This window comes from Scyliorhinus torazame, chromosome X, assembly GCF_047496885.1.
Source record: "Scyliorhinus torazame isolate Kashiwa2021f chromosome X, sScyTor2.1, whole genome shotgun sequence".
In the NCBI taxonomy this organism is placed as follows: domain Eukaryota; kingdom Metazoa; phylum Chordata; class Chondrichthyes; order Carcharhiniformes; family Scyliorhinidae; genus Scyliorhinus; species Scyliorhinus torazame.
In genome coordinates, this window is record NC_092738.1 from 25,261,285 (window position 1) to 25,273,716 (window position 12,432).

At 54.0% G+C, this 12,432-nt stretch overlaps 1 long non-coding RNA gene across 1 annotated transcript in view; it reads right to left on the bottom strand.

Annotated features, from left to right (window-relative positions):
- Positions 1-1,719: 1,719 nt before the first annotated feature.
- LOC140405365 (uncharacterized) overlaps positions 1,720-12,432 on the bottom strand; it is a 35,455-nt gene continuing 24,742 nt past the window's right edge. The window contains exon 3 of the long non-coding RNA XR_011938603.1: positions 1,720-2,511. This is a non-coding gene — a long non-coding RNA (uncharacterized lncRNA). The remainder of the gene's footprint in view (positions 2,512-12,432) is intronic.

Genomic DNA, 12,432 nt, shown 5'->3' on the forward strand with positions numbered 1-12,432 from the left:
GCCTGAATATTTTTGTGCTCCAAATGAAGCACTGTTGACTTGATTTTCAGACGAGATGCCCTGTGTATATTCCAACGCACTCCTGACCGACCTCCCACATTTTGTCCTCTGTACACTTGACATTCAAAGCTCTGCAGCCCCTCAATATTCCATTTTGCGCCAAATTCCAATCCCCCATCGCTCCTGTGATTTGCTGACTGATTTTGACTCCTCAATTTGAAAGTTCTGAACCTCTTTTTCAAATCCCTCCATGGCCTCGCCCCTCCCTATCTTTGTGATCTCCGCCAGCCCTGCACTCCTCTGAGATATCTGCGCTCCCCTAATTCTACTGTCTTGAGAGGCTGGTTTAGCTCACTGGGCTAAATCGCTGGTTTTTAAAGCAGACCAAGGCAGGCCAGCAGCACGGTTCAATTCCTGTACCAGCCTCCCCGAACAGGCACCGGAATGTGGCAACTAGGGGCTTTTCACAGTAACTTCATTGAAGCCTACTCGTGACAAGCGATTTTCATTCATTTTTTTCATTGAGCGCCCCTAGTTTTAATCACCGAATGTTGGAGGCTGCACCTTGCTGGGCCCCAAGCTCTGGAATTCCCTCCCTAAACCTCTCTTCCTGGCTTTCCTTCTTCAAGTCATTCCTTAAAACTGACCCTCTTGACCAAACTTTTGGTCACCTGACCCAATATCTCCTTAATCTCTGTGTCACACCTTGTTTTATAATGCTCTTGTGAAGTGTCGTGGGCCGTTTGAATGTGGTTAGAGGTGCTACATAAATACAAATTGTTATGTAGTATGACACGAGTTGCATTATTCCAACTTGGTGTGATCAATGACACAAAAGATATGCTAGTCTAATACCAGGTACCTTTGTTTTTCACATGTCATCTTGGTTTCGTTGCACGTCTGAGGCCACTTTCTTCGTGATTAAAGACAGACATCAATGGGCAAAGCATAGACACAGATCAAATATGCTGTGGAAAAGGATTCTTCCAATTGTTTCATAGAATTTACAGGGCAGAAGGAGGTCATTCAGCACATTGAGTCTGCACCGGCCCCTTGGAAAGAGCGCCCTACCCAAGCCCACACCTCCACCAGTAACCCCACCTAACCTTTGGACAGTAAGGAGCAATTGATCACGGCCAATCCACCTAACCTGCACATCTTTGGACTGCGGGAGGAAACCGGAGCATCCGGAGGAAACCCACGCACACACGGGGAGAACGTGCAGACTCCGCACACACACACAAAATATATGTTTGAAGGAGGTATAAAAAAACCTAAAGAATGCGCCTGACTACAGGACATCTGAAGTACTTTTGAAATGTATCCACTGCTGTAATTTAGGAAACATAGCTGTCAATTTGGCATGGCAGGATCCCATAAACAGTAATGCGTTAAATGAGCAGATGTTGATTGAGAGATAAATGTCAGTCAAGACTTGAGAGAATGCCCCCCCCCCCCCCCCCCCCCCCCCCGCCGCTCCCCTTTCAATAGTGCCACAAGAGTTTTTTTTAAATGTACTTTTAATTTATTCATTCATGGGATGCGGGTGTCCCTGGCAAAGCCAACAATTATTGACCATCCCGTTGCCCTCGAGAAAGCGGTGATGAACCAGCTTCTTGAACCACTGCAGTCCACGTGATTCACCCCAGCCAATTACTTCAATTGGACTAGAGCTTCTTTGAGTGACACTTTTTTGTCATAAACTGCCCTGATATCAAGGACTCACCCCCACCTGATCAGGTAGCCAGGCCCTGAGTTGAACACCTCATCTAAATGACGTCAATCCCAGCAGTGCTCACTCCCTCAGTGCTACACCGAAGTGTCGGCCTAGCTTCTGCACTTGGGTCTCCGCAGTGGAACCCGCAGCGTTCTGACTCCTGCCGATGCTACCCACTGAGCCACAAGGGACATCTGGGAAGTTGAGACCATGGGTGTCTCTCTCTCTGGGGTGCAATTGCTTGGAGTTGGAAGGTTGGAGTTTTGAACCTTGGGAGTTATTTTCAATCACAAAGCGAAGAGCAGGATAAGATCTGCTAACCCATCAGCAGGTCCTACATAGTTTTGATGCCGGATGCATCGTGTTAAAAACACCCCCTACCCGACCGAAATTTCCTGGGAGTTGAAGGATAATTAAAGAAAACCCTTAATTCCTGAGGTTACCCGATGGTGGGTTATCTTCCCAGTGTAGTGAATGAATTGGGAGCGTCCCTGGGTCCAAACGAGCTTCTTATTGGGAACCCTCGCCTCAACCACCTGAAACCTCAGCGATCGGATTGTGGGAAATTGTTGCTGCAATCATTAAACAGAAATCATCCTGTGTCAGAACATCAGTTATGACCTATAAGGGGCGGCACGGTGGTGCAGTGGGTCGCACTGCTGCCTCACGGCGCCGAGGTCCCAGGTTCAATCCCGGCTCTGGGTCACTGTCCGTGTGGAGTTTGCACATTCTCCCCGTGTCTGCGTGGGTTTCGCCCCCACAACCCAAAGATGTGCAGGGTAGGTGGATTGGCCCTGAATTGGGAAAAAAATTAATGAATTGAGCACTCTAAATTTATAAAAAGAAAGGTACAACCTCCTATATGAACAGCCTATACTGAACATTGAGTGCTCTACATACCAACAATTCGTTTTCTTTAATACTCAAAAACAGAGTTTTGCATCCAAATTTTGGATGAATTAGACACAATTTTTGCTTCAACATTCTACTGCTGCTTTGATGGCATCATTAGAAAAAACTTAAATAAGGTCGGCTCTAGCTGACCTTAAAAAGCGGCAGCCCCCTCTCTCGTGAGCAGTTTGGGATTATATATTGCCATAGATGCATTTGAGGGCAAGCTTGGGTAAAGGGATATGTTGATGGGATTTGATGAAGTAAGATTGGATCAGAAGCAGATTTTTCTTATTCAGTCATGGATGTCGCTGGCTGGAGCAACATTTATTGCCCAACCCTAATTGCCCGTGGCTATTTCCGAGGGCATTTCTGTGGATCACATGTAGGCCAGACCAGGTAAGGATGGTGGATTTCCTTCCCGAAAGGCCGTTAGTGAACCAGATGGTTTTTTTTGTTTTATGACAATAGTTTCATGGTCATCATCATTAGACTTCTTAATTCCAAATTTATTTTTATTTTTTTAAAATAAATTTAGAGTACCCAATTCATTATTTCCAATTAAGGGGCAATTTAGCGTGGCCAATCCACCTACCCTGCACATCTTTGGGTTGTGGGGGTGAAACCCACGCAAACACGGGGAGAATGTGCAAACTCCACACGGACAGTGACCCAGAGCCGGGATCGAACCTGGGACCTCGGTGCCGTGAGACAGCTGTGCTAACCACTGCGTCACCGTGCCGCCCTTCACATTTGGCATTAGATTCTTTTAATAGGGCTTCGCTTTTCGTGAAAAAGCAAAAATTCTCAGTAAGTCTCCAAATCATAGAATGTAGAATTTACAGTGCAGAAGGAGCCCATCAAGTCTGCTCCAGCTCTTGGGAAAGAGCACCCTACTTAAGCCCACACCGCCACCCAATCCCAGTAACCCCACCTAACCTTTTTTTGGACACTAAGGGCAACTTATCACGGCCAATCCACCTAACCTGCACATCTTTGGACTGTGGGAGGAAACCGGAGCACCCGGAGGAAACCCACGCACACAAGGGGAGGATGTGCAGACTCTGCACAGACAGTGACCCAAGCTAGGAATCGAATCTGGGACCCTGGAGCTGTGAAGCAATTGTGTTAACCACTGTGCCACCGTGCTGCCCTTCGTTATGCACCTGACTGCCATTAAATGCAGCTTACTGAAAAAGTGCTGCTTTTATTCCTGTTCCAGTGCTGGTGTTTAGTTTGGAAGGTTCTGGGGAAATAGTACTGCCGTTACGTTACAGATAAGACCGCACCATATCTGGTTGGTTGCCCCCATTTTGTATCAGAATGCCTGCATCATTCCCGTACCAGCCTCCTCGAACAGGCGCCGGAATGTGGCGACTAGGGGCTTTTCACAGTAACTTCATTTGAAGCCTACTTGTGACAATAATCAATTTTCATTTCAATTTCATTTTATCATTTTCAATAGGCCAGTTTTCCCCAACCAGAGCTGTTTGATCTCCACAGCACCAACCATCTGTGGAGAAAGATCACCAGCCTCTGTACAGGGGGAGGTTTGGTTATGATAATCTTTATTAATAATAATCGTTTATTATTGTCACGAGTAGGCTGACGTTAACACTGCAATGAAGTTACTGTGAAAAGCCCCTAGTCGCCACATTCCGGCGCCTGTTCAGGTACACAGAGGGAAAATTCAGAATGTCCAATTCATCTAACAGCACGTCTTTCGGGACTTGTGGGAGGAAACCGGAGCACCCGGAGGAAACCCACGCAGACACGGGGAGAACGTGCAGACTCCGCACAGACAGTGACCCAAGCCGGGAATCGAACCTGGGACCCTGGAGCTGTGAAGCAACCATGCTAACCACTGTGCTGCCCTGGGCAGTATTGAACGTCCTGAGAGATGTCTGGGGAGTTTTCTTGTCTCATCAAGTGTACTGGAGGTACCAGGGTGCTGACGTTCCGACAAGTCCATAAACGTTCTTGCTGAGACCAGTGACCAGTTGTACAAGAGCCAGATGACAACAGAAACAGAATTTACAGCACAGAAATGGGTAGTTGGGTCATCACGGTAGCATTGTGGATAGCACAATTGCTTCACAGCTCCAGGGTCCCAGGTTTGATTCCGGCTTGGGTCACTGTCTGTGCGGAGTCTGCACGTCCTCCCCGTGTCTGCGTGGGTTTCCTCCGGGTGCTCCGGTTTCCTCCCACAGTCCAAAGATGTGCAGGTTAGGTGGATTGGCCATGTTAAATTGTCCTTAGTGTCCAAAATTGCCCTGAGTGTTGGTTGGGGTTGCTGGGTTATGGGGGTGGGGTGGAGGTGTTGACCTTGGGTAGGGTGCTCTTTCCGGGAGCCGGTGCAGACTCGATGGGCCGAATGGCCTCCTTCTGCACTGTAAATTCTATGAAAAATCAACCCTATCACCATGTTCTAATCCTTTCTTCATGTACTGTTCTAACTTGTTGACTTGGCCCTTCTGCAGCCTTATTGTGGATGTTTTTTGTTTATTCCTGGGATGTGGGCCAGCATTTCTTGTCCATCCCTGAGGGCATTTTAAGAGTCAAGCACATTGCTGTGAGTCTGGAGTCACATGTAGGGAGAATTCAGGATGTCCAATTCACCGAACACATCTTTCGAACCTGTGGGAGGAAACCGGAGCACCCGGAGGAAACCCACGCAGACACGGGGAGAACGTGCAGACTCCGCACAGACAGTGGCCCAAGCCGGAATCGAACCTGGGACCCTGGCGCTGTGAGGCGGCAGTGCTAACCACTGTGCTACCGCGCTGCTACCAAGCAACTGGTTAAAATTAACTGATGCAATCACGAGGGATTCATACAGTGTTCAAGATTTATAGGGCTTTCTGAGATTTTTGACCATTTTTCCAACGAGGATTTGGGAAAAGTGAGTTCTGGGTTTTAATAGACACATGGGACCAAAGTCGGCTTTTCAGCCCCTGGGGCCTGTTCCACCTGTTCCGTTAGCTCCTGGCTGATCTACACCTCAACCCCATTGATCACCTTTGCTCCATATCTTTTCATACCCGTACCCAACCAAAGCCGATTGATCACAGTGCCCGCACCCCCACAGTGCCCGCACCCCCACAGTGCCCGCACCCCCACAGTGCCCGCACCCCCACAGTGCCTGCACCCCCAAAGTGCCCGCACCCCCAAAGTGCCCGCATCCCCACAGTGCCCGCATCCCCACAGTGCCCGCATCCTCACAGTGCCCGCATCCCCACCGTGCCCCCATCCCCACCGTGCCCCCATCCCCACCGTGCCCCCATCCCCACCGTGCCCCCATCCCCACCGTGCCCCCATCCCCACCGTGCCCTCATCCCCACCGTGCCCGCAGCCCCACCGTGCCCGCATCCCCACCGTGCCCGCATCCCCACCGTGCCCGCATCCCCACCGTGCCCGCATCCCCACCGTGCCCGCACCCCCACCGTGCCCGCACCCCCACCGTGCCCGCACCCCCACCGTGCCCGCAGCCCCACCGTACCCCCATCCCCACCGTGCCCCCATCCCCACCGTGCCCCCATCCCCACCGTGCCCACCCCCCCCACAGTGCCCACCCCCCCACCGTGCCCGCATCCCCTCTGTGCCCCCATCCCCACCGTGCCCGCATCCCCACCGTGCCCGCAGCCCCACCGTGCCCGCAGCCCCACCGTGCCCGCAGCCCCACCGTGCCCGCAGCCCCACCGTGCCCGCAGCCCCACCGTGCCCGCAGCCCCACCGTGCCCGCATCCCCACCGTGCCCGCATCCCCACCGTGCCCGCACCCCCACCGTGCCCGCACCCCCACCGTGCCCGCAGCCCCACCGTACCCCCATCCCCACCGTGCCCCCATCCCCACCGTGCCCCCATCCCCACCGTGCCCCCATCCCCACCGTGCCCACCCCCTCCACAGTGCCCACCCCCCCACCGTGCCCGCATCCCCACCGTGCCCGCATCCCCACCGTGCCCGCACCCCCACCGTGCCCGCATCCCCACCGTGCCCGCATCCCCACAGTGCCCACCCCCAAAGTGCCCGAATCCTCACAGTACCCACCCCCCACAGTGCCCGCCCCCCACAGTGCCCGCCCCCCACAGTGCCCGCCCCCACAGTGCCCGCCCCCCACAGTGCCCGCCCCCCACAGTGCCCGCCCCCCACAGTGCCCACCCCCCACAGTGCCCACATCCCCACAGTGCCCGCATCCCTACAGTGCCCGCATCCCTACAGTGCCCGCATCCCCACAGTGCCCGCATCCCCACAGTGCCCGCATCCTCACAGTGCCCACATCCCCACAGTGCCCACCCCACACAGTGCCCGCATCCCCACCGTGCCCACCCCCCACCGTGCCCGCATCCCCACAGTGCACGCATCCCCACAGTGCCCACCCCCCAAAGTGCCCGCATCCTCACAGTACCCACCCCCCACAGTGCCCGCCCCCCACAGTGCCCGCCCCCCACAGTGCCCGCCCCCCACAGTGCCCGCCCCCCACAGTGCCCGCCCCCCACAGTGCTCGCCCCCCACAGTGCTCGCCCCCCACAGTGCTCGCCCCCCACAGTGCTCGCCCCCCACAGTGCCCGCCCCCCACAGTGCCCGCCCCCCACAGTGCCCGCCCCCCACAGTGCCCGCCCCCCACAGTGCCCGCCCCCCACAGTGCCCGCCCCCCACAGTGCCCGCCCCCACAGTGCCCGCCCCCACAGTGCCCGCCCCCACAGTGCCCGCCCCCCACAGTGCCCGCCCCCCACAGTGCCCGCCCCCCACAGTGCCCGCCCCCCACAGTGCCCGCCCCCCACAGTGCCCGCCCCCCACAGTGCCCGCCCCCCACAGTGCCCGCCCCCCACAGTGCCCACCCCCCACAGTGCCCACCCCCCACAGTGCCCGCGTCCCCACAGTGCCCGCGTCCCCACAGTGCCCGCGTCCCCACAGTGCCCGCGTCCCCACAGTGCCCGCGTCCCCACAGTGCCCGCGTCCCCACAGTGCCCGCGTCCCCACAGTGCCCGCGTCCCCACGGTGCCCGCGTCCCCACGGTGCCCGCGTCCCCACAGTGCCCGCATCCCCACAGTGCCCGCATTCCCACAGTGCCGACCCCCCCACAGTGCCCGCACCCCCACAGTGCCCGCACCCTCACAGTGCCCGCACCCTCACAGTGCCCGCCTGCCCACTGTGCCCGCCCCCCACCGTGCCCGCATCCCCACCGTGCCCGTATCCCCACCGTGCCCGCATCCCCACCGTGCCCGCGTCCCCACCGTGCCCGCGCCCCCACCGTGCCCGCGCCCCCACCGTGCCCGCACCCCCACCGTGCCCGCACCCCCACCGTGCCCGCACCCCCACCGTGCCCCCATCCCCACCGTGCCCCCATCCCCACCGTGCCCCCATCCCCACCGTGCCCCCATCCCCACCGTGCCCCCATCCCCACCGTGCCCCCATCCCCACCGTGCCCCCATCCCCACCGTGCCCGCACCCCCACCGTGCCCGCACCCCCACCGTGCCCGCACCCCCACCGTGCCCGCACCCCCACCGTGCCCGCACCCCCACCGTGCCCGCACCCCCACCGTGCCCGCACCCCCACCGTGCCCGCATCCCCACCGTGCCCGCATCCCCACCGTGCCCGCATCCCCACCGTGCCCCCATCCCCACCGTGCCCCCATCCCCACCGTGCCCCCATCCCCACCGTGCCCCCATCCCCACCGTGCCCCCATCCCCACCGTGCCCCCATCCCCACCGTGCCCCCATCCCCACCGTGCCCCCATCCCCACCGTGCCCCCATCCCCACCGTGCCCGCACCCCCACCGTGCCCGCATCCCCACCGTGCCCGCATCCTCACAGTGCCCGCATCCCCACTGCCTCTTGGAAGAGAGTTCTAGATGTCTACGAGCCTCTTGTGTAAACATCCCGCTCCTGAATGGCCCAGCTCTACTTGTTAAGAATTTGCCCCCTTGTTCTTTATTTCCCCCCCCAGAGGAAATTGCTTGCCCCTCAAACATTTTAAACACTTGTTTTTCGCACCTCAACAAGACAAGTGGGTGCGACCTGTTTCGGGGATTTTTTTCAATAGTGGCACCTATTTAAATATGCTCAACAGAAGATTTTTCCAGGGCTAAAAGAATAATTGATCACCGGCTTGTCTGGGTGATCGTAAAAGCGCCTCTCACCATTAATGTTGCAAAATTCTCCATCTGTTACACACTTTTGCAAGCATTTATTTCGAGATACATAGAATCATAGAATTTACAGTTAGAAGGAGGTCATTCGGCCCATCGAGTCTGCACCGGCCCCTACAAAGAGCACCCTACTGAAGCCCATGTATCTACCCTATCCCCGTAACCCAGTAACCCCCAGTTAACATTTTTCGGACACTAAGGGACAATTTAGCGTGACCAATCCACCTAACCCGCACATCTTTGGACTGTGGGAGGAAACCGGAGGAAACCCACGCACACACTGGGAGAAAGTGCAGACTCTGCGCAGACAGCGACCCAGCTGGGAATCGAACCTGGGACCCTGGAGCTGTGAAGCAACTGTGTTAACCACTATGCTACTGTGCAGCTTCTAACCCAACAACTGCAAAAATGATAGCTGGACCCTCGTTGTTCAGCTGTGAATATCCCTGTTCAACCTTTGTCAGCATTCTAGATGCAAAACCGATGGGTTTTTCAGACCCGTCCTCCATTGAATGAGAAAGTACTGGCTTTACACCATCGGGTGAGACATTGCCCGACAGGACACGTTGCCTGTCTTGATCAAAATGGATTAGTTGATTGCAGAAGTTCTTTTTCAGCCTTGAACGCCTTTTCCTGTGCAGGTTCCCACTTCCAAAAAGAACAAAGAACAAAGAAATGTACAGCACAGGAACAGGCCCTCCGGCCCCCCAAGCCCGTGCTGACCATACTGCCCGACTAAACTACAATCTTCTACACTTCCTGGGTCTGTATCCCTCTATTCCCATCCTATTCATGTATTTGTCAAGATGCCCCTTAAATGTCACTATCGTCCCTGCTTCCACCACCTCCTCCGGCAGCGAGTTCCAGGCACCCACTACCCTCTGCATAAAAACTTGCCTCGTACATCTCCTCTAAACCTTGCCCCTCTCACCTTAAACCTATGCCCCCTAGTAATTGACCCCTCTACCCCGGGGAAAAGCCTCTGACTATCCGCTCTGTCTATGCCCCTCATAATTTTGTAGACCTCTATCAGGTCGCCCCTCAACCTCCGTCGCTTCAGTGAGAACAAACCGAGTTTATTCAACCGCTCCTCATAGCTAATGCCCTCCATACCAGGTAACATTCTGGTAAATCTCTTCTGCACCCTCTCTAAAGCCTCCACATCCTTCTGGTAGTGTGGCGACCAGAATTGAACACTATACTCCCAAGTGTGGCCTAACTAAGGTTCTATACAGCTGCAACATGACTTGCCAATTCTTATGCTCAATGCCCCGGCCAATGAAGGCAAGCATGCCGTATGCCTTCTTGACTACCTTCTCCACCTGTGTTGCCCCTTTCAGTGACCTGTACACCTAGATCTCTCTGACTTTCAATACTCTTGAGGGTTCTACCATTCACTGTATAGTCCCTACCTGCATTAGACCTTCCAAAATGCATTACCGGATTAAACTCCATCTGCCATCTCCGCCCAAGTCTCCAAACAATCTATTTCCTGCTGTATCCTCTGACAGACCTCATCGCTATCTGCAATTCCACCAACCTTTGTGTCGTCTGCAAACTTACTAATCAGACCAGTTACATTTTCCTCCAAATCATTTATATATACTACAAACAGCAAAGGTCCCAGCACTGATCCCCGCGGAACACCACTAGTCACAGCCCTCCAATTAGAAAAGCATCCTTCCATTGCTACTCTCTGCCTTCTATGACCTAGCCAGTTCTGTATCCACCTTGCCAGCTCACCCCTGATCCCGTGTGACTTCACCTTTTGTCCTAGTCTACCATGAGGGACCTTGTCAAAGGCCTTACTGAAGTCCATATAGACAACATCCACTGCCCTACCTGCATCAATCATCTTTGTGACCTCCTCGAAAAACCCGGCTGGGCCACTGTCTGTGCGGAGTCTGCACGTTCTCCCCGTGTCTTTGTGCAGAGGTAGGTGCAGTGGAGCCAACACTGTAGACAGGTCTGACGAGAACTTTCCACAATAGTTTACTAAGCCCCAAAATGAACTCAGACACATTCCTGGGCTCCAGAGCTTCCTTAATGGCTCTGATTTTCCTTTCCACAGGAGATAATCCTTGTGCAATGGTTTTGTGGCCCAGATACCCTCTACTTTGTGCCTGGAAAATGCATTTGCTCCTCTTCAGACGTAGTCCCGCCTATTGCTGAGGTGCTCCTCCTCAGTCTTCCCTGTAATTAAGATGTTGTCCAAGCAGAATGCAAGGTCCGGCATGCCTTACAACAGGTTGTCCGTCGTCCTCCGTAAGATCACCAGACTGGAGGACACGGCAAAAACCAAACGATTGTACTTGAACAACCCTTTATGTGTTGTACTTGTACTGCTTTGAATCTTCCTCTTGCAAGAGCTGTTGATATGCCTGGCTCGTGTCCAGTTTTGAAAATGTCTTACAAGTATTGCAAACAAACCTTTCACCCTACGTAATGGATAGGCATCTAACCTGGACACTTGGTTAATGGTGAGCTTGTAGTCACCACATATGTGCACAGTACGATTATGTTTAAGGACAGGAACAATTGGAGCTGCCCAACGAGAAATCTGAATGGGCTCAATGATTCCAAGCCTTTGCAGCCATTCCAACTCCTCCACTTTCTGTCATACGGCACTGTCCTGCGCTTGATAAAGCAGAGCAGGCTGGCACGGTGGTGCAGTGGTTAGCACTGTTGCCTCACGGCGACGAGGATCCGGGTTCGATCCCGGCCCCAGGTCACTGTCTGTGTGGAGTTTGCACATTTTCCCCGTGTTTGCGTGGATTTTGCCCCCACAACCCAAAGATGTGCAGAGTAGATGGATTGGCCACGCGAAATTGCCCCTTAATTGGGGAAAAAAAAGAATTGGGCACTTTAAATTTATTTATTTTTAAAAAGAAAAAGCGGAGTAGCCGAAGGATTTATGTACAACTTCCCAGTGGTACCACGCAATGTCCCAGTTCATTTTTGAATACATCAGGATACCTCTTGACAACATCCTCAGCCATCCTCGTGCTTGATCTCATCCCCCTTCAATGAGATTTTGCTGAGCTAGTCATGCCTACTGGCTGCCATTCCCATGCCCTACGAAATTTCCAGAGCCACCTGAAAAGTCTGTCTTCACCCAACAACCGACGATGAGCCCTGTCCTAGTTAAGCCACAGAACAGCCTATCTCTGAACGTATCTTCTAAAACTGCTCTGAAATCTATGTTCTGATGGTGTAATTCGGGCACAAAGTTAGCTACCGATTGATCTGCTTTTCCAGAATGAAATGTGAATCATTTTACCATCACCGAGGGCTTTGGGTGATGGGTGATTCTGGACAAGAGCAACTAAATCTGCAAATATAATCTTCCGTGGTGTGGACCAGATTCCTCATCAACTTGTAAATCTTTGCCCCACTCACAAACACAGGAGAGTTGAGTGTTGTTTTGCCCCATCTTCTATTTGCTAAAAATAAATGCTGCAACCTTGCCACGTGTTCAGCCCAGTCCTCGCTTCTCTCATCCTCAAACATAGCCATAGTGCTGCTAACTTGAAATGCTGTTGCATGAACCCACAATGAAAACTAGCTACTCACTGAACACAACCTTGTTGCCACGCTGAACATCACAAAATGTTGTTTTATTTTGTTGCTGTTTTCTCCTCGTCGCCAAAATGTGGTAACTTGAGACCATAAAGA